Raw genomic sequence first — 24433 nt, forward strand, 5'->3', positions numbered from 1 at the left:
CATCACATAAAAGGCTAGTTGAAAGTACGAAAAGTAGTTACAATTAGGGTAAAATTAATAATTCGTCCAATAAATATAGAACCATTTGGGGTGTCATAAGGGGGAAAGCAAAATACATAGAAAGCGATCACCTTACATATTGATAATGCACCAGTAAAGGATCCACTATTGATTGCTAATAAATTCAATGAATACTTCATAAATGCCCAAAATGAAGCATTTGAATCGATATCTAAACCAAACTACACATTAGTAATCTTCAAATAATTTTGTTTCTAACAGCAAAATTTTTTTCTTAAAGCACAACAGAAGATGTTCTTGAAATAATCAAGAATAAAATTAAGAATAAACCTTCATGTGGTTCTGACAAATTGCGACTTTTATAATGGTACGTACTGAGTAAGACGTGACCTTCTCCCTGCTAATTTGCTATATTATACTACAGTTTGCTTTTGTTGTTTAATTAAATAATTGTGTGTAGAAGATAAAGAGCAAGAATAGATTCGACATTAATACGGAATTATCGCAAAGATTGAATAAATTGGAGCAATTCGTCCAGGGCGGTATAACCGAACTGAAGAATAAAATAAATCCGGGAACAAGTCATGAGGGACATAAGGAGGATATTCAGTGGATTGAATTATTTGAGATTAAGGTAATAGAATCAATAAATGCATTTCGGAAAGAATTAAATGTCATTGAAAACAGAATAAAATTATGTGAAATCGACATTAATCAAGTAAAGGAAGACAGAATGCGGAATATGCTGGTACTATATGGGTTAAACGAGAAAGACAAGGAGAATCTAATACCTGATGTGGTAAACATATTTAGAAATAAATTGAAGATAACAGCTGCTCCTGGTGATTTCAAATATTGTTATCGTATTGGAAATAAGCGTATTGATCAGAAGAAACCAAGACCTATATCCATTGTTTTTGTCAAGCGTATCGTCTTAGCGTATCATTACAGAAAGCATATGCTACCTTGAGGATGGTTTTCCAGCATAGATCGGTGCTGTGTCGGACAACAAAGTCAATGCTCTGTGATTCTTTGGTACTTTCCCATGTGAACTACTGCGATGTGGTATATGACCCTCGTATAAGTTTTGTGGATGCGAAGCGGATCCAAAAGCTTCAAAATTGTTACTTGAGGTTAATATTCGGAATAAGAAGGCGTCAACCAATTTCTCATACCCTGAGATTAAATGAATGGATCAATATGAAAAACCGAAGATATGTGCATGTATATCATAAAATTTTGAAAACTCGGAAGCCTCCTTACCTATATAAAAAAAAAATTTCGTACAGACGTTCATAACATCAACGTAAGATTTAAAAGCGCCCTCACTCCTCCTATGCACTCGACTGAAATGTTCAAGTCATCTTTCACATATCAGATTACTGGAGTTATGAACACCCTGCCTAGTAATGTCGTGCATTCTTTCTCAGCCAGGCTCAAATCTTATTTGTTTAAAAACCTCATGAATGATCAATAGGCATATACAAATGTTATTATGTATCTTTCTGGTTAGAATAAAAACAGCTGTGTTTCTCTGTAAATAACAAAGATTTTATTATTATATACATTATTTACACTTACATACATGATCTAGAATATTAATCCTACCTGTAAATAACAAAGAAACAACATTCAATGTTCTTATTCACTAGGTTGTCGTTAGATAAATTTCACAATATTGCAACTCACTGTATTCGGAATGAATTCATCGATCATACTGATGATACGTTTGCGAATTTAACAACGTTCCGTATAGGTACTAAGCAATCTGATTCATTGACCTGACTACACGCGTAATTCAATCAGATCGAGGAAATTCCTTTCATATATACTATCATTAAAGGTGAATTCTTCCATTGAATTCAATTTAAGTTTTTTTTTTTCTTATTTACTGATTGCCTCTCTCGAATTTTGGGTTAGGTGTAAGAACAGGTGGGGGTTGTACAGAAATGTGCAATTACCCACACTGAACCTCGCCCTATTTGTTTGTATGATATATTTTCTGTAACTAATGTCTAAATAATTAAGCCCTTTTTTATTATTATTATTATTATAATTGAACTACTTACTCATATAATCAATACTTCTTTTGAAGAGGGAATTTTCCCTCATGAACTGAACGTTTCTGTTGTCTCTCCTATTTTAAAAAAGGGTGCTGCAGAAATGATGTCGAATTACCGCCCAATCTTGGTATCACCAGTTTTGTCGAAAATATTTGAGTATGCAATGCTGGCGCAGATGTTGAAATTTTCAGAAATCCATAAAGTAATTACTGATCGTCAACATGGTTTCCGGGCAACATTCTCAACTTCAACAGCCTTGTAATCGTTATATACTGAAGTTCCGAATTTGGTCAACCAGGGCGGAGGCCCGATTGGGTTATTTTGTGACCTTACTCGGGTTTTTGACTGTGTTCAGCATGATATTTTGAAAGACGATCTTTATAAATATGATATTAGGGGAAGAACGTACCTAGATAATAAGTTATAATCCGTTAAAGTGGTTCAAAAAGAAAATACATACATGTCTGATATCATGGTGAATACACAGGTAGTTCCACAGGGGTCCATACTTGGACCTCTGTTGTTTATCTTGTATATCAATGAGTTTGTAGTGACTCGGTTTGCTCAGAGATGGCGCCATGGTGGTAATGCGCCACACAACATCGGCCCCGGCGTATTTAAAGGGGCCGACGCGAAGCAACCGATTCACTTCTCACCAAATGGTGTGGGAAGGTGTGTCTTAGGCAGAGATCGCTGGATAGCCTAACTGAAGAGTCCACCAGCGATCTCGGGACGAAACACTATACCCCCGGGAGAGGGCGCACCTAAATCTTGGCTCGAGAAAGACTCGCCAAAAGTTACCTTCTGTTATACCAGAGTCGTTTACCGCTCTTTATGCAGATGATTCAACATTTCTGTGCAGTGTTATCAAAGTTGTTGAATTCGAAATGTTGTTGAATTCGAAATGTTTTCAAATTAGAAATTTGAGGAAAACACTCAATGTGGATCACATTCGTTTACTTCATTTCAGTGAAATACAATCTAGGATTAGTTATCGGATTCGTATCTGGGGGAATTCTCCTAATGTTAAAAATGTGTTTTTGTCACAGAAAAGAATTTTAAGCTATATTTCAAATGTCTCATTTTTAGACTCCTGTCGACCTCTTTTGTCAACCTGAAAATTTTCAATGTGTATTGCATTTATATAATGGATTTGACAACATCAGTGCATATAAATAAGAACAGCTATTTAAGGACTAGTGATATTTATGCTCATGACACAAGATATGATTCAAACTTCTCTATACCTCACCAGAGTATAGAAATCTGTGAGATATCACATTTAGTAATGAGAATTACACTTTATAATAGGCTTCCCCAATGTTTTAAAGATATTACCTTAGTGCATAAATTCAAAAAGGAAATGAAGAACAATCTTGTTGACATGTGTCCCTATTCTGTTGAGGAATATTTTGAGAAAACTCATGTCCGGACTGCAACATTCACTTTGCTTGATTTTGAATATAGACTTACCTGTGTGTTTCTAGTGATTTTAGCGTTTTCTATATGTTCATTTATTGCGTGACTGTATTTGTTTATTGAATAATTGCTTAGTACTAATATTTTCATGTAAATTCTGGTTTCGATTTTCAATCCAATTTTTAATTTGTTCCTATTCTGACTTGTCTTATGTCATTTGATATTATAGGACCAATAAATTCTATTTATCTATCTATAAACGAGTTCAAAATTCAAAAACGGACAATGAAGTAGCAAGTTCTTGAATGAACTAGTTGTAACTATTATATGTAGAACATCCATACATAAATTGGATTCTAAGGTACTGGGTTTCGTAGTTCGAAGGACCATAAGATTTTCCACACTATTTATTGAAGTCTATATATACAATTACACAATTCACACTTTACCAGATTCGCTAAACTAGTTAATGAAAACCATGAATCAGTTACACGCACTTATCCAATAACTATATTTGTTTACTGACTATTAAACTTGACTGACTGATTCACTGTTGAATTCATTACCCAACCTGGACACCGATCCACTTTTTTAGAAGAAGGTGAAAAACATAGAAGTGCCACAGATAAAACGAACATAGTTGGAATACCATTATAGCCAGCTGTCATTATGAGGACGACTGCGCGCAGCGCTCTCATAAAGAGCGCGGAATTATCTGTAACTAACTTCAGGGGTGAATTTTGGGCAATGGCGGCGCTCAGCCCTAAGAACTCTGATCAAAACTTAATACTAGTAAATAAAAAGAATATTGGGAATATTAGACACGATTTTATTAAAGATATTGTTTAATTTATAACAATGCCGGCGTTTCGAAACAGTTCGTTTCTTTTTCAAGGCTAGTTCGAAACGAACTGTTTGAAAACGTCGGCGTTGTTATAAATTGAACAATAGAATAAAATCATGTCCAATATTCTTTTCATTTATTAAACAACAATGGATGATAACCAAGTAATAATTTCCTTGACACTAGTGTTATAATGAACCTTCTTTATGATCTTTTATTTTCTCTAATTTACTTGATTCTCATTGAAATTATGAAATTAATGGAATATTTTCATAAACATCGTTTAGTGATTTCTGCATTGAAAACTGTTGGTTGGCTGTTTTCTGTATCACAAATTTGACAGATAATATAGATAAATCCGTGACAGGAGAGTTCCAAGTACCAACACATAATAATGAAATATAAGCATGAAATTGTGTGAAACTGAGATATTCCCGTACGATTGTGTTCTACAACTACAAGGTATTGGCAGAATGGACGGATTTGTCACAGACTTAGAGGAAATACTATTTGAGATTTCGATGTTACCTTGGCCTATGAAAGGGTAGCAAGTACAAACTACATAGTTATGTTGTGAACTGATGTCCTCCCAAATGAAAATTGTCTCAATTTCGGAATTTTTTCTAGAGTAAAGTTGTCATGTAATGACTCAGTATAAAGCCTTTCATAAATGATAATCAAATATCGTGATATACCAGTTGCCATTCTCCAACATCTGTAGCTCCCCCAAATCTATTTGTTATTTGATCGTGCTCGGTCATTCTGAAGCAGAAACTTGTACAGGGTAAACCATGTCAACACATTAAGATTCAATAGATTTTTGCATTAATACGTTAAGAGGTCGTACAATGTCAATTTATGCATATTAATGAGGCTGTGTGTAAACAGAATCCACACCGCATTATATGGCGCAAAATGTTTGAACGAGCTCAGTAGGCTGTAGTCTGGATATCCGATAGATATATCCAGATGGCCGTGGAAAGTCCGTGCCGGTCAAGATAGCCGACTAGGCACATTTTATGAATCTATAAATCCAACCCTTGGTTCCTCTCATTCTTGCCTAAATGTCCGGATTATTTTCCACCTTTGGCCTTTCTTTTGATTACGAACTGGATTTGGGTTTCCATTTTCGATTATTGAACCGGAGAAAAATCTCATCTCCCAAATGTGAATCAGATAACTACACAATATATAGGGTGATTCACGTTGGGTGGAATATTAAAAAAAAACATTTGATTATTGAAAGAAGATGAATTTCCTAAAAAGAAAATTAGACAAATATCTCAGGAAATAAGGATCTTAGAACAGCGTTATTTTTCACACTTATAAACTATTTTTCGACGTAAATTCCACCTGACCAAAAAAATGGGTCCTCATTTGAAATAATTTGACGTTTTTGTCATGGCTGACTTTGACATTGAAATCGAAACACATAAAGTATTTTCAATTGAATTTTGATTGCCGAAGGAGAAGCATTGGTATGTCTTGTGACATAAGCAGAAGAATTAATCTTTCTCAACAAAGTTAAACTATAACATTTCAAGTGATCATCTGATCTAGAGTGTTTCTTTGAAATATTCTAACAGACGGTCTTCGTGAATTACTTTGTATTCACGTCAAAAGATCTTTCAGACTTGACCGAAAATTATTTCAAAGAAATTTGTTTTTATTTTTTTGTCAATTTTAATAACTTAAAAAATATAAGTGGTCGGTAGTTAGATCTCACTAATTGGTATATATTTTTTTTTATTGTTTTAATTTGAAGGAAAATGCTGCAATAATCAATTTTCATCTTTATTTGCCCAAGTTTTGATGAAACTTTTGAAGTGATGTAGGTGTGGTAACATCATCATCGTTGTTGCTTGAGCGCTTGTTCCTTAAACACATCTATCTTCCTTACAAAGTCTGTAATTTTAGAATTTCCAGTCTGAAAGAGGTTCGACTAACCGGTTCCGTGAATATTGTCGAAATTTAGATTTTTTGTTATTTCAAAACTGTATCTATGTTCGATCAACATGAAAATTCGCATTCGGATTGTAAAATAAAAATTTCGATCTTTGTGCGAAAACAATTCATCGCATACAAAATAATAGCTCATTCAAGAAGAAAATCGAGAAAAACATCTACCAAAATTTTCTTTACCACAGAACTATTAACGGAATTGAGATTTTGGATGCTGATAACGATTTCAAGCTCCCTGAAAAATTTCAAACAAATCATGATGGAAATTTTAGAAAATTCCAGAATATCGGAAAAGATAACAGATCCAAAGAGAATAAGATTCTGCATGTATATTGAGGAAAACTAGTCTTTAGTTCAGAATTGAATAAAATTCAAGCAGAATATCGAAAAAAACAACATTGTATTTCAATGCCAACATACTGAGTTGAGATTTCGCAAGAAAATATAAATTAATAATTTCATGCTTCATGCAAAATTCCGAGGTGGAATCTCATATGAATCATAGAAATATTTGAGCCAAATATTGAAAAAAAATTGCGCCTTAGGAGACTAGAGGACTATCCAAAGGTATATAATAAATATTAACCCTTAAAGGAAGAAATAATTAGGAGGGAGATAAATGTATTTCATTCGATTTTACCATAATTTGATCGATCAAACCAACTCGAATGATGTAATTGCTTTAAATTTTTTATCTGAAAGAAATGAACCTTTATCTGAATCAGTATTTAGCAAAGTTTCAAGAATTTGAAGTAATAAATATGTTTTAATTTTCAAGTGTTACCTGTATATCCTACAGTGTAATGAAAAGCGATGATTCCTAACGAATCGACTAAGAGAACGAAGAGAAACAATAATAATCGATGTGACCTATTTCACTGAAAAGAAATCTCATGAGAAGAAAAATCAATTCATCAAAAATTTTTGTCTACATGTCCCTTAGGGTTAGGTTCGTGATTCATTAAAATCTCAAAAAATCAAATCGTAAAAAATTGTGAAAAATTATTGATGTTTTGAGCCTCCACAATGAGCCAGAACATTTGTTCCACCCCTCCTGGATGGTGGCGGTTCACGGCCGTCATATTGCTTCTGAATACCAAAGGTGCCATGCTTGCATAGCAATCTTCAATACTACCATAATTTCAACATTGTGGTTCACATGCCTTTCTAAAGAAAATGAAGGAACGCCATTTTTTCAACTGGGTCCCCGAAAGGAATACGATTATTTTCAGTAATGAATCCTATATTCTGATTGTCATGATGGACTTGAGAGCGTGAGATGGCTATGTATTAAAATATGAGAACCTCAACTTTCTATGGAAAGGCATATGGACCATACTATTTGCATTATATTATGGAGAGTTATTGCTGATGAAGCAGGTTAACTTTGGTGTTCATCAGTAGCAACTTGACCGCTACGAGTTAAGCATATGTTGGTAGTTCTTTTTCATAAAAGGTCGAACATCAGGATACTCGTTGTGAACACGACCTACCGCACTAAACCAGCTGTAATAAAAGTTACGGGAATCTATTTGCCTATCAACCTTTCGATCTCTGTCGTGAGATTTTGTTGATAAATAATCTATGTGTTTTATGAGAGTGCCTTCTTTTTTATATTTGTTGTTTTTAGTTGATCTCTGGGTCTTTCGTGATAGGTTGGTTTTCTAATCTCCAACGGTGTTGTAGTCAACTAGCCTTTTCTGCTCCGTCAATTAGATATTGACTTGTTTTTTCAAAACAAATTCTTGGCTTTTCTCTTCGGGTAATCTGGGACAGTTTCCCATTTTGAGTTTTTGTAGATCTGTTGGTCAATTAAAAACAACGGCATATTCATTGAATTCCTCAACAATTAATCTTTGTTGCTTCTGTATCTCTTTGATATTGATTTTGGCTACATGGCCCTAAGATGCTGATCCATAATATATGCTAGTTGAGGTCCTGCAATTGACTCGATCATTCTCAGTTTCGTATTTCGGTTCATTTGACTCTTCCTTTTCATAAATGATCAAATCAAATGGGTCAAGTCTGCTCATTGATGAGTTTGTTTTATTATCCACTGTGTATTTTATATGGTTTTGCCATGAAGGTCTATTATCTACTGTTCCACTGAGGTATTTGCTAGCCTGGCTCTTTCTTTCGTTCATTTGAATAAAAAGAAGAAAGAAGAAAAGTGGTGAATTATGTGCAGTGCGGAAAATGCATTGAATGTTTCCACCCTTCGTGCATTGGTTCTGCTGCAAACAAGAAAGATGCTATTTGCGATCATCCATTGGTAAAATTGCCAACAGAAGAATTTCCAGATCAACAGAAAAACATGAATGTGAAAATACTCGAGATGAAAGTAGAATATTTGAGTGAATTATTGTTCGAATCAAATGATAAGAATGAAATTCTCAAAGAAAATAATCGATTATTAACATATCGATTGAAAGCATTCGAAAATAATAACAGACAAATTGATGAAAAAAACCAAAACAACAAGGCAAATAACAATCGTGAAAGGATTATCAATGATCAGAGAAATATAACCCTACAAAGAGCATCAAACTCTGACTTAATAGGTCAAAAAGAAAAAGTCTTAGTAGTTTCGAGTACATCAAATGTCATTGATGACAATTACATTGCAACAAGACGTCAACAACAACAACATTCAGTGAACAACCCAAAAATGCATTAAATGTAAAAACCCAACTGAAACGTATGCCTCAAAACTGAAAGAACATCAACCAATAGAGAAGAAACAATACAACTCATGGAATACGGATGAAGAAGGTTTCACTCTTCAGAGAAGACGCAGGAAAATAATATATTGGGTACTGGGAAAGTAGAAGATCTGAATGAAAATGGATTTGCAGGTATTGAAAAGAAGGTTTGGATCAACATACATCGTGTTAAAGTTCATGTGACAAGCAGTATGGTAAATATCAATTCTGAAATTGACTATTATATTTTTTGTATGTACAAAAAATATAATGATATTTAGGGAAAAACCCATCAAGCAATGGATTGATCAAAACCGAATCAAAACACATTGAAAAACCATAGCGAATTTCACTATTTTCCACCAAAATATTAGATCAATTGGAAATTAAAAGGGCAAATCGAAGATGAAATAATTATTGAAAATAGAAATTTAAAATTTTGTGTTTTTCAGAACATTGGAAATGAGAAAATGAACTGAAAATCATGTCATAACCAACTTCACACACAGAGCCTATTTTTGTAGGTAACAGGGAGAGCATGGAGGTGTAGCAATTTATGTACAAAGATTTGAAGGTTACCGAACATGCAGAAATACGTGATATATCAGTTAAGGGATACTTCGAATGTGCTGGAGTGGAATTTCAAGTAAACAATAAGAAGATATTGTGTGTAATCTGTTAAAATGATGGCAACACTGATGTTTTTCTCAATAAACTGCTTCTGGTGTTGAGTAGATATGATCATGGAACTATACAAATTATAACTGTTGGGAACTTGAACGTTTATAACATCAAACAAACCATATTTGAACCAACGAGAATTCCATCTACAACAAGCACGTGTATTGATGGCATATATACTGACCTTGTGGATTATTATTCAACTCAAGTAGTTCACAATCATATATCTGATAATACAGCTCAAACCATCACATTTAAATGCAACAAGCCAAGGCAAAATTTTACATACAAGAGAATGTATTCTACAGAATACATCACAAGATTGGTCCTTTCTTAACTATATTAATAATATTATGAACAGTTCAATGCATTTCACTATGTTATGTCAGAATACTTGAATAAATCTTGCCCTCTGAAAAAGCTGTCAGTACCTAAGCACAAATCTAAGTATATATAAAACCGCTTGCACATATACGTCCAACTTTAAACGTAAAATCACAGCCCAAACGGGACCATCTAGAGCAAAAATCTTCTTTCATTTTCGGAGCATGTAATAGAACAGATAGACGCCCAGGGTCAGTTAGACACGATATACACAGATTTTAGTAAAGCGTTCGATAAGATCAGTCATGAGAAATTATTGAGAAGACTCGCGGATGTTGGCTTACCCGAATCGTTGGTAGAATGGTGTAAATCCTATTTAACAGGAAGAGCTGGCTTTGTCGCGATAGGTGGCCACAGATCTGAAACTTTCTATATTACATCTGGCGTTCCTCAGGGTAGCCATCTGGGTCCTCTATTTTTTCTTATTTATATTAACAATATCAAGGGTTGCTTCCGACACTGTGGGATACTTCTTTACGCGGACGACTTGAAGATCTATCGGGTCGTTCGATCGATGGGTGACTGTCATGGGGTTCAAGAGGACCTCGATAGATTGGTCCAATATTGTGAACTCAATGATATAGTTCTGAACCCGTCGAAATGTTTTCATATTTCATTCACTAAGAGAGTCCAAAAAATCATATATGAATACAAAATTGGAAACGAAAAGTTGAAATACGTTAGTGAAATTGTTGACTTGGGTGTGACGCTTGATGAAAAATGGTCATTTCGATCACACATCGAAAAAATGATTAGCGCGTCAAATAAAATGGTTGGATTTATCAACAGAAGTTGCAAAGAATTCAGAGATCCTAGAGTCTTTACTGGCTTGTACTACGCGTTTGTGCACAGTAAGTTGTCTTTCGCATCCGTTATCTGGAATCCTATTTACGAGGTTCACATAAAAAGAATCCAGAGAATTCAAAATAAATTCCTAAAATTTTTAGCTTTCAAAACTCATACCATCATAGAAAATAGAGATTATACCCCTATAAGAAAAAAATATCATATGTTAGCATTGAAGGATGGTAGGTCGGTGCAGGAACTTTGTATTCTCCATAAAATTATACACTCTGGGATTGATTCACCTTTTCTCCTTAATAAAATCAATTTGCATGTACCGGGAAGAGATCTGCGAGATAGAACTCTCTTCAACGTCATATTTCGTAGGACGAACACAGGACAGCACTCTCCGATGCGGCGCCTTCAAGCTACTTATAATAGTCTTGAATTAAATAGTGGCATTGACATTGTTTCGGATGGTCTTACAAGGTTCAAAAAACTCTTAAAACACTTTTTCATGTCGGGTTAGGGGGATTTTTTTTTTCCTTTTATTTCAGCGAGTTGTTTCTGTACCTATTATAATATTAAGTGGATACTCTGTTGGTAAATTTTTTTTACTGTTTGTATCCTAAATGGGCAATAAATAAATAAATAAATAAATAAAAATGACAAGAATAAGACCCCCCTCAAAATCGTCTGGAGATCCCGGGAAAAATCCCAAACCTTCGATTCTCCCCGCGGTTTTCGAGTATACGGGGTGTTTCGGATCATTTTGACATTTCAAGTCCCATATTTCTGTGGTATCTGTGGACAATTTGGCTGTCAGTGTCATGTTAATAATAAATATTCCATTTCGATATATGAAAGTTCTTGAAAAAGTTTGCAATTTCCAAAATTGTTATTCAATATTTAAATAAATGCCGACAGATAAAATGCAAAGTCTTCGGCGAATCAAAAATTCGATAGATATTTGTCAAAATTTGGAAATGAACATTTATATCATCGAATGCATTTTCCTCAATTCAGGTTTGTTTGAAGGGTTTGTATTATTTGGAATTAATAGGATGAATGTTACTTTATTTCAGGAATTTTTCGTTTATTTTCCACAATCTATAAAACTACATTTCCTTTCGTGAGAATTTGAATTTATTGCGACAGAAGATGGAACTACCAAAGAGAACAGAAGCTTCATTCATCAATTCAGTCTTGGATTGGAGTAAAAGTTATGCTACTATGAAACAGTATTAAACAGATAGAAAGACTCCTTATAGATAATTCACAATTGGCTTTATTACTGGAAAAAAAGAGCCAAGTTAGTCAGATAACAGTCAAAAGTTTCCATGAGTTTTTTGAATATCTAAAATATACACTTTTACGACAGAGGAGTGCAAAAATATAAGAGACCACTCCGTTTTTGAAGAATTTGAGTGCAGTGCTGTTGAATTTATAATGAATAAGTCAAATCTTTCATACTAATAATTTCAACTATATATACCCTGTTATATTATATTCCGCTCAACTGAAACATGTATTAATAAGCCTTGGAAATTAGAGACTCTCAAACTTATCACCTGATTTCTCAAAAAGGTTTCACCAAGATAAGATATTGTAGGTAATTGCTTATGAGGTAACATAGGCCATGGGTATTTGAAAGGCAAGTCTATTCATTATGTCTCTTTTTAGTTGGTTTATTATAGCTATACTGAATATTTCTAAAAATAACATTCACTTTAGATGTGAATTAATTAAATTTGGACTTATGCATCATATCATATATGACTATGAAATTGAGAAAGACATATTTTTCTAAATTCCATTATAAGTCTTTCTAATAGTACTTTGAAGATATTGATTTCAATGACATAATAATAATAAGTTTATTCACCAAAAAAATGTTTTACATAGATAACAAAAGATATGTAAATAAACATTGAAATCCCACTAAAACTAAAGTTGGATATGGATATGGATATGGAATATATCAGTTGAAATACTAGTCAAAATGTTACGACAGAAATAAATTTTGAAGGATCATTCAGTATATGAAGAATTTAACATGGCAGTCACTTTCGAAATTGGTATCAATTTTCCAGCAATTCAATGAAGGTATAAAAAAAAAAAAAAAATTTCCATGTCATGAATGAATGATCAAATTTGTATAAAAATGTTGATACCTACCTATTTGTTCACTAAAGTTTCCAATCTTTTAATCGTTATAGGAATAGGTGCTATATGGCCATTTCAAAAATGCTATCCTACTGATTTATTCATTGCTTTTCATTTTGGTAAGAATTAAATTATTCATTGATTCAGATCCAAAGTTAACATTTGAAAAAATCAAGTCAATGTAGTTATTGACCCATATGGGTCAATAGTATTGGCCGATACAATTTTAGTACAGATTTCAAATACTCAGTTCCTTTTGACTGAAGTAAAAATTGAACAATGATCTTTGTATCTTGAAATGAGTTTTGCACTTTTCCAGTGTTCAACAATGAGATCATTATTAAATTGACTCAAGAAATTAACAGAGTATGCTATATCAGGACTAGTTAATATTGCTGAAGATATTAATAAACCTATTAATTTCTTATATGGTTCATCATTACAACTCTCTTTTGTTGAATCAAAATTCAATTTAGTTTTCACATGTTCACAATCAGACATGTTGAATTATTGCAATACATATTTGAAGAAAATAATCGATAGCTTTACTACCTTTTCCATAATTTGTAGTAATATTCATCCCTAATCATTTTTTAGCTTCCCCTAATTTCTTTATCATAAAATTTTCTATCAGAAAATTCATTCAGAATTAACATTAGTTAAAACAAAAAAGTCATCCATGTACAATGCAACAATAGTAAGCCAGTTATTTTTTGATTTATGTAAATACTATGATCAATTGTTGATCTTTTGAAACTTTTATCTATCAAAATTTTATTTACTATATAGGACATAAATTGCCCTGTTTAATTCACTTCTGAGTAAAACCCAGAGCCACAAGTCTCGTTCTATAACATAGCATCAATACAATCTTCAGATACTAAAAAACTCCTTAGTTCGTCAGGAATTTCCAATAGGTCCTTCAAATTGTTGCAATTATATTGTATTTCTTCACAAAATATGGAATAGAAGAATAATTTGCTGCTCAACTGAAAAATGTATTGATAAACCTTGGAAATGAGGGACTTCTTATAACCTGATTTCTCAGATATGGGTATCCGAAAGGTAGATCTATTATTCATTCTGCCTCTTTTCAGTTTGTTTATTACAGCTATACTGAATATTCCTAAAACAAAAATCTCACTGTAGGTCTTTTCATAGATCTTATCGAACGATTATGTAAATTCAATATTTGTCAAAACTGAAAATAAACATTGAATGCAATTTCTTTATTTCAGGTAGTATTTCTATTAATGAGTCAATTGAATAAATGTAACTTCATTTTAGGGCCCACAAGTAAATATCCAATGGAATGATAGCCCTTAAAATATATCTATTATTCATTTTGAATTGACTTACAAGAATATCAATATTTTCATCGGCAAGACATAAAACGACAAATTTTCTTTCAAAGTTGAAATTCAGAGAAAAATATGCTAATAATTGTCTATTGTAACTATTAAATAAACAAAAAAAAGGACCATAAAAAGGATTACAACTTAACTAACAAATATAAACTTTTTTTGTCAATTTTTCCCACCCAATCATCAATTAAATTTGGACTTATGCATCATACATGTCTCTATAAAGAAGAAATGTGCTAATTTAAAATCTTAATGTTGGGATTATATTATTATTCAATATTCTCTAAAAATTTTTTACCAACCTATAAGCATGAATAACTTTCTTGAAAGACTGACGCTCACATTTTGATTATTCATTTCTCCCAAATTCTTAAAAGAAAAAAATTGCCATTTCTGGAAAAATGAGATCTGAGAATTTGGTTGATATCGGTTATTTTTTATTCATTATTAAAGAATACAATATACGATTTATATTTCAACAAAATTTTAAGACATGCGTGTGACTGACAATTATGATCATAGAGAAATCTTTGTTTATGGTTATGACTGCGTTCGGCAAATCCACACTAGGGATGGGCAAAGGTCAGAAAACTATCGATATCTATATATTGTATCGATATTTTCTGACACAATCGGAATGTATCAAATATGTAAGAGTAAAATATCGATATATATCGCTGTAATATTTTGGTGTGGGAAAATTCTGTTGATTTGAATAAAGTTTTTCTATCATAGAGGATAATAATAAGATTCAGTAGTTTGCTTCCATTTTTATGGAGTATTTTGTCCTCCTAAACATTTATAGGGACATTGATGTTGACGAGGACGCCGTGATTACAAGGTTTTCAAAGGGTTCAAAGTTTTAAAGACCAAATTAGATTTTGTGATGTAGTTGCCAATTGTCTTCTTTTTTTCTTATTGAACAATGTAATTTTTTTTAAATTTCTACCTGAATGGTTGAAACCCTGATAAGTAAATAATGGTATTATAATACAACAAATACATAAGGGTACAACTTTTTTTGCGAAATTCGAGGCTTTATTGTGAAAAACTGGTTATACATTTATAATTCAAAGTATTGCCCATCGCTGGTCACTACTTTCTCCCATCTTTCGGACAGCGTACGAATTGAAAAAACTGGTCATCTTTTGAAGCGATCCACGAATCGATTCAAGTTTTTACTTCTTCATAAGATCGGAAGTGTTGGTCAGCCAGGCCGTGTGCTATTAATTGAAACAAGTGATAGTCCGTGGGAGCAACGTCTGGAGAATACGTTGGGTAGGGTTGTGGGGTAGGAATTCCCATTTTAACGTTTCCAAGTATATCTTGACTACTTTCGCAACATGGGGTCGAGCATTGTCATGCAGTAAAATCAATTCATCTTCTCTCTCGTTGTATTGCGACGGTTTGTTTTTCAATGCTCGGTACAAACGCATTAATTGCGTACGATAACGATCGCCTGTGATTCTTTCAGTCATAATACACAACGCCGAGCTGGTCCCACCAAATACTGAGCATGACCTTAGAACCGTGAATATTCGGTTTGGCCGTCGATGTGGAAGCATTGTCAGGATACCCTCATGATTTTATGCGCTTGGGATTATCGTAATGAATCCATTTTTCGTCTCCAGCCCCAATCCGATGCAGAAACCCCTTCCGTCTTTGTCTTGCAAGCAGCTGTTCACAAGTAAATAAACGTCGTTCAAACACCTCGCGGCTTTAACTCGTACCGCACCCAATTTCCTTGTTTCTGAGTCATTCCTATGACTTTCAGGCGTTTTGAAATGGCTTTTAGTGACACTCCTATTGATCCTACAATTATTGTTGCGTTTGACATGAGTCTTGATCAATTATTGCCTCCAATTCTGCATCTTCAAAAAACTTCTCTCTTTCACCGCGATGCTGGTCTTCGACATCAAAATCACCATTCTTGAAGCGTTGAAACCACTCATCTATTTCTTTATTTATTTAATCAAACGGAACAAGCCATTTTACTGATGTACCAGAAAATAACTAAACCTAAACATAAACAATATCGTTGGTACGTTCTTCCACCAATATCGTTCTGACTATATATTTTAGTAGAAAATTGAAACCTCCCGCAAATGACGAGAATTTGGCTCGTAAGTTAACATGGTTGATCGTGAATAACTTTATGATGCAGACACAAATCGAGTAACATGTCAATGGCGTTATGTTCACAAATACCTAAACTTATTGTATGACATCTACGATATATTTATTTCTACTACCACTTACCGTTACAGCCATCTATTGCAAAACGGCGGACGCAAAGTTGTACGCCTTATATAAATATTCATATGAATATCTAAATATAAATATTTTTGAGAGGTAAGGCTTGATATCGGTATAATCTGGGATTTGGTCCCATAGAAATACTCGAAGCTCATAACGGCGAACCCCCTCAAAATTTAAGGCTAGGACCGCCCTTGATTTGTCGTCATGGAAAGTTATTTGCATCAAATATTTTCATGTGAGCAAGGCAAAACGGTATGTTCTAGAAAAAAAAATCATATAGAATTCCACCCTAGAATCAGCATAGTATACCGAGTGAATCGTCTGAAATCAGCTAACGATACAAGGTTTCCGAAAAAAATCTTTTATTTTCTAGAGGGATACCCAGTGAAGGATCTACCGGCATAGTGACGGGGTCCAAGGGGCGGAGCCCCTTCGGCGAGCAGAGCGAGTCTATAATATATAAAACCGCTTGTGACATTTCGGCAAATTTTAAACGTAAAATCACAACCCAAACGGAACCATATAGAACAAAAATGACCCCCCTCAAAGTCGTCTGGAGATCCCGGGAAAAATCTCAAACTTTCGATTCTCCTCGCGGTTTTCGAGTATACGGGGTGTTTCGGATTATTTTGACATTTCAAGTCCCATATTTGTGTGGTATCTGTGGACAATTTGACTGTCAGTGTCATGTTTATTATAAATATTCCATTTCGATATATGAAAGTTCTTGAGAAAGTTTGCAGTTTCCAAAATTGTTATTTTATATTTAAATAAATGCCGACAGATAACATGCAAAGTCTTCGGCGAATCAAACATTGGATAGATATTCTTCAAAATTTGGAAATGAACATTGATATCATCGAATGCATTTTCCTCAGTTCAGGTTTGTTTAAAGGGTTTGTATTATTGATTCAGTTGGATGAATGTTACTTTATTTCAGGAATTTTTCGTTTAATCTCCACAAACTATAAAACTACATTCTCATTCGTGGGAATATGAATCTATTGCGACAGCAGATGAAACTACAAAAGAGAACAGAAACTTCATTAATCAATTCATACTTGTATTGGAGTAAAAGTTGTGCTACTGAGAAACACTATTGAACAGATATAAAAACTTCTTATAGATAATTCACAATTGGCTTTATTACTGGAAAAAAGAGCCAAGTTAGTCAGATGACATTCAAAAATTTCCATGTGTTTTTTGAATATCTAAAATATACACTTTTACGACAAAAGAGTGCAAAAATATAAGTGACCAATCTGTTTTTTTTTAATTTGACTGCAGTGCTGTTGAATTTATAATGAGTAAGTCAAATCGTTGTGAAATCGTTCATATAAATAACTTCAACTACATACCTTGTTATCATAATATTATTTGCCATTCAACTGAAACATGTATTAATAAACCTTGGAAATTAGAGACTCTCAAACTTAAAACCTGATTTCTCGAAAAAGTTCCACCTAGATATGATATTACAATTGCTTATGAGATTACATAAGCCATGGGTATTTGGAAGGTAGATCAATTCATCCTGTCTCTTTTTAGTTTGTTTATTATAGCTATACTGAATATTTCTGAAAATAGAATTCACTCTAGTTATGAATTAATTAAATTTGGACTTTTCATCGATGGCGAGGATATACATATAAAAAATCAGTTGAAATACTAGTCAAAATGTAACGACAGAAATAAATTTTTAAGGATCATTCAGTATATGAAGAATTTTAAAATGGCAGTTACTAAAATTGGTATAAATTTTTCAGCAATTCAATGAAGGTATAAAATACTTCAAAAAGTAACTATTCATTAAAACTTTTCATGTCATGAATGAATGATCAAACTTGTATAAAAAGGAAGATACCTATTTGTTCATTAACGTTTCCAATCATTCAATCGTTATTGGAATAGGTACTCTATGGCCAGTTCAAAAAAATAAAATCCTTCTGACTTATTCATTGCTTTTATTTTTGGTTAAAATTAAATTATTCATCTATTCAGATCCAAAGTTAACATTCAAAAAAATCAAGTCAGTGTAGTTATCGCACCCACTAACATGGGTCAATAGTAGATATTGGCCGATACAATTTGACTCAAGAAATTAAGAGAGTATGCTATATCAGGATACGTTAATACAAAAATCATTTTTGTCCATATACCTTTGAGAAATATGCAACAGAAGAGTATGCAAAATACATCAACACAATCTTCAGATAGTAAAAAAAGCCATAGTTCTTCAGGAATGTCCAATAGGTTCTTCAAATTGTTGCAATTATATTGTATTTCTTCACAAAATATGGAATAACGGAATAATTTGCTGCTTAACTGAAAAATGTATTGATAAACCTTGGAAATGATGGACTTCTTATAACCTGATTTCTCAAAGATGTTACACCTAGATATGATATTACGATTACTTATGATGCAACATCAGCCATGGGTATCCGAAAGGTAGATCTATTATTCATTCTGCCTTAAACGAAAATTTCACTGGAAGTCTTTTCATAGATCTCATCGAATGATTATGTGAATTCAATATTTGCCAAAACTGAAAATAAACATTGAATGCAGTTTCTTCATTTCAGGTAGGTTTAAAGTATTCCTATTTTTGATTCAATTGAATAAATATAATTTCATTTCAGAGCTCAAAAGCAAATATCCAATGGAATGATAGCCCTTAAAATATATCTATTATTCATTTTGAATTGACTTACACCTACTCAAAATAATGTGCATCCTCTATAAATTCAATTTTCAGATTTCATGCCATCTCAATTCTTCAGAATCAAATAATTTATACTCAAAAATAGGGCATCCCGAGAAATTATTAATTGAACATTATATTTCTTGATAAAGTGTGGAATAAAAAAAGAATTTGAAGCATTAATCGCAATTTTCAGACTTGAAATGTTCCCACATTTCTAGAGACTTCTAATCAATATTTGATAAATGTACATGATAGAATAATTTGAAGCTCTAATCTAAATTTTCCGACTAGTTATAATCTCACTTCCCTACAAAGTGAATAAATTTTTCAGATTTCAAAATGTCTCATTTCTCCAAATATTGTATATCTTTACGAATAAGTTGATAATTTGGGGCTTTAATCTTAATTTTCAGACTTGAATTGGTCCAACATCTCTAGATACTTCATACTTCTAATTGAAATTCGACAAATGAGTATCCTTTATAATTATCAATCCAAACAGAAATAATCCATCTTCTAGAAAGAAAAACATAACAAAATTTTCAATCAAATCATATTCACTACTTACGTTGTACATGTTGAATGAGTGAATTAAAAGTCTGAAATATTCATGAAATATTTCTGTAATCGTTCAATCAGATTTCGTTCTATTTTTGAATATTACAGAAGAAACTTTTAAAAAGTATGACATGCCGAGACATGCATCTGACTGACAGTTCTGATCATAGAGAAATCTTTGTCTATGGTTATGATTAAGATGTCTAAAACCCTGGTGTATGGACTGATTAGATTTTGTTTGGCCAATTTCGAAAATATTAGTTAAGCTTCTGATTGGCTAGGATCGAGTTTTAAATAATGTATCCTGTCAAAATCAAAGGAAAAAAGAACGAAATGAAAAGTATGACATTGCGGCGCCGCCACGAAATAAAACTAATATTTTCAATTTGGTCGAATGTCATTCCATTCAAAAATTGATGAGTGCATACACCATATTTTTAGACATCTTAGTTATGAAGAAATCATTACGCTTACTGACTGCATTCGGCAAATCCACACTGGTGCGGAGCGTGTGGTGTTTGGTGCGAACGGTTAATAGATCACGTGACCCTGGAGCAAAAGGTGCGTGTGTGTTTTGCTGAACGATGACGGAGCTAACGAAGCTGATATCGAAGAACTTTTGAATGTGTTTTGTGAAAAGAAAAGAACAATTTCGTCGATTGAAATTATTGGAGACGCTCAGACTAGATCTAATTTGTCTCCTCCTGATATCAAGATGTATTCTACATAATGTGTGCATCTTGAAAGAGTTGAAAGGAGATAATCCTGAGGATATTGTTGATGAACCACTCATTGAAAAAGTTGGAAATGAACATGGATGAAAGATTTCTTCGCTTGGATACAATAATGTATTTCGTAAAATAAACCTTCATTTTTAATAATAATACATATTCGTTTCCTAATCGCATTCAAGATATACAAACATAGGAGAAAAATATGAATATACAGGGTGTTTCCTAAACATGCGGCAAAAATTCAGGGGGTTGTTCCTTGGACTATTCTAAGAATATTTTGTCCTTTGATGATTTTTGAAAAACCTATTTGTTTCGAAGATATAGGGGAAACAAAATTTCAGATAATAACATTTTATTATGAATTAATTAATGAATTAATGAATTCCATCAGCAAGTCCATAAATGAAATGCATGTCAGTCATCTCGGTGTTTGTATAGCGATTCATAATAGTCAAAGATAAAATGTTAATTGCTAATACATCACAAAACGAATTCAAATGAAAACCGTGTTTAATCTGTATTCCTTTACCATCTGCACTTATCAATTTTTAGTCAAAAAACTGGCCGTTTTTAGTAATTGGAATGTTGTTAAACAAATTTAAAAATAAATTGTACCTACTTAGTAAACACAGTGCGGTACGCATTTTTATTTAAACTATTATTATAAAATTATAATTTTAAAAATATGAAAAATGTTGTTCGCCCTGTATCTTCGAAACAAAGAGGTTTTTCAAAAATCATCCAAAAACATGCTTAAAATAGTCCAAGGAACAACCCCCTGAATTTTTGCCGCATGTTTAGGAAACACCCTGTATAAAGAGATTTTGCATTATAAGCTTATAATTCATAATTATTGTTTTTCCAAAATTCTCAGATTCGTGCATGATACTCAACTGTCGGCTCGTTTGAATGTTTGATGATGTTTTTAAGAATAATAATTTGTTTGTGCAAATATTTCTAGGATTTTTTCTGTATGGTTTTTCCGAGATTTGCATCGGATTCAGTTTAGTCCTCCTGAACATTAATAGGGACATTGATGTTGACGAGGACGAGTGAATAATAATATTATAATACAACAAATACATAAAAGTACAACTTTTTTTTTTGCGAAATACGAGGCTTTATCGTGAAAAACTGGTTGAACATTGATAATTCAAAGTATTGCCCATCGCTGATCACTACTTTCTTCCATCTTCCGAGCAGCGTGCGAATTGAAAAAACTTTTGAAGCGATCCACGAGTTGATCCAAGTTTTTACTTCTTCATCATTCTTCATTCAGCCAGGCCGTGTGCCATTGATCGAAACAAGTGTTAGTCCGAGGGAGCAACGTCTGGAGATTAAGTCGGGTGGGATAGGAATTCCTATTTCAACGTTTCCAAGTATATCTTGACCACTTTCTCAACTTGGGGTCAAGCATTGTCATGCAGTAAAATCAATTGATCTTCTCTCTCGTTGTATTGCGGCGGTTTGTCTATCAATGCTCGGCACAAACGCATTAATTGCGTTCGATAACGATCGTCTGTGAACGTTTCAGTCATAATACACTAAGCCGAGCTGGTCCCACCAAATACTGAGCATGACCTTACCTGAATATTCGGTTTGGCCGTCGACGTGAAAGCATGGCCGGGATATCCCTATGATTTTATGGGCTTGGGATTATCGTAATGAAATCATTTTTCCTCTCCAGTCCCGATACGATGCAAAAATCACTTCCGTTTCTGCCTTGCAAGCAGCTGTTCACAAGCAAACAAACGCCGTTAAAGACCTCCCGGGTTCAACTCGTACGGCACCCAATTTCCTTGTTTCTGAATCATTCCTATGACTTTCAGGCGGTTTGAAATTACTTGTAGTATCACTCCTAATGATCCTGCCAATTATTGTTGTGTTTGACATAAGTCTTGTTCAAATTATGCCTCTAATTCAGCATATTCGAAATTCTTCGCTCTTCTGACGCCATGCTGGTCTTCGAAGTAAGAATTATCGTTCTTGAAGCGTCGAAAACACTCTCGGCACGTTCTTTCACTAATAGCGGCCACACCATAGGTATTTGAGAGCATTCGATGAGCCTCAGCTGCAGATTTATTCATACTTAAGCAGAAAATTGAAACCTCCCGTAAATGATAAGAATTTGGCTCGTAAGCTGACATGGTTTATCGTGAATAACTTTATGATGCAGTCACAAATCGACTTACATGTCGATAGCGTTATGTTCACAAATACCTGAACTTATTGTATGACATCTACGATATATTTATTTCGACTACCACTTACCGTTACAGCCATCTATTGCAAAACGGCGGAAACAAAGTTGTACGCCTTATACAGGGTGATTCCGGAGGAGACCGTCAGATTTTAGGAGAAGTATTGACAGTCTACAGGGTGATTTGTCCGATTCGACCGATTTTTCTTTAATTCATAACTTTGGTAAGGCTTTATCAATATTGATGAAATTTTTAGTTTAGAACAATATGATTGTTAACTTTCAATGATTACAACAATTTCTCTGATATACAGGGTGGGAATTATGATAAACTCAGATTAAATTTGAACATACTTCAAAGACAAATCAGGCACGTCAGAGATGTACAAACTACTGTCTGAAGCGAACGAAAAACACCTTGACAACTGCACAAGGTGCAATTGTCATACAACCACCTGACAATCCAAGAAAAACTGCAAAGATGGAGAAAAAATCCCCTACATGGACGATATTTCAACGAGGTGAACCAGGATCATGTCGACATTGAAGCGTCGAACTATTGGCTCACATCAGGTGCGATGTATCCAGATACGGAGGGATTTCTTTCAGCCATCCAAGATCAAGTGATCTCAACAAGAAATTACTGCAAGCATATCATGAAGGATCGAACTATTACTGACGATCGATGCCGTTATGGGTGTCCAACGAATGAGACAATCCAACATATCACAGGAGGATGTCAAATAAGCTCAGATTAAATTTAAAGGATGAAAAAACACCCTGTATATTCCGTTTTCAAAAATTCGCTCTCTGCTTTAGGAGCGTTTTTATTTTTTTGGCACACGTCCAGTTTTCTTAGAAAAGTTTTTCAAAGATGAACAATATCGTTATTTCGCTCCAAGGCAGTGAGAATATTCTGAACTAGATTGTAAAGCTGTATCGTCCAATGATACAAAGCTCTTCCGAATGATGAGAAATAGTTTTTATCAAATTTTCTATGAAACTTAAATCTCAATTTATATCAAGTTCGTTAAGATCCATGGTTACCATCACATTGAACTACAGAATGACAATATTAAATAAATAATCTGTTATAAGAAGTGTATTTCAGTAGGCCCCAATTATTTACTCATGCGGAATATGCAGATTTGATTTTTGTAACGGAAATGAAAATGAAGCCAAAATGGAATACGAAAGACGATTTTCCAACCGACGTTAACCAAATAAAGGTACTTTTGGACAAGTATTCCATTATTCTAAAGAACATGGGCAATATCCTATAAAGGCAGAGCACATTGATAGGCCCACTCAAAATGAAATTTCCAATCAAATTGTTGTACGGGTGCAGGAGGAACTGTCTAATAGTACTCCTCAAAAAAGTACCGAATTTGGAATTTGAGGTTGAAATTAGAAGTAGAGAACACCTACTTGAAAGAATTTTCGAGGAATGTAATATCCTTAAGCAAAATCAATCCCTCATCAGAAGGTCAATTGGAAATTTAATAAAAAGGTCGCGAATATGTATTCAAAAAACAGGAAATCATTTCGACCATTCTATGTAAATTTTGTATTAATTTTTAGTTTCG

The 24433-nt window shown here is 33.4% G+C and overlaps 1 long non-coding RNA gene across 1 annotated transcript; it reads left to right on the forward strand.

Annotated features, from left to right (window-relative positions):
* The first annotated feature begins 8928 nt into the window (after window positions 1–8928).
* LOC123678396 lies at window positions 8929–9745 on the forward strand. The gene is made up of 2 exons (XR_006747239.1): window positions 8929–9226; window positions 9464–9745. It is a non-coding gene; the product is annotated as an uncharacterized LOC123678396 (long non-coding RNA).
* The last annotated feature ends 14688 nt before the right edge of the window (window positions 9746–24433 follow it).

This window comes from Harmonia axyridis, chromosome 4 (genome assembly GCF_914767665.1).
Source record: "Harmonia axyridis chromosome 4, icHarAxyr1.1, whole genome shotgun sequence".
NCBI lineage: Eukaryota > Metazoa > Arthropoda > Insecta > Coleoptera > Coccinellidae > Harmonia > Harmonia axyridis.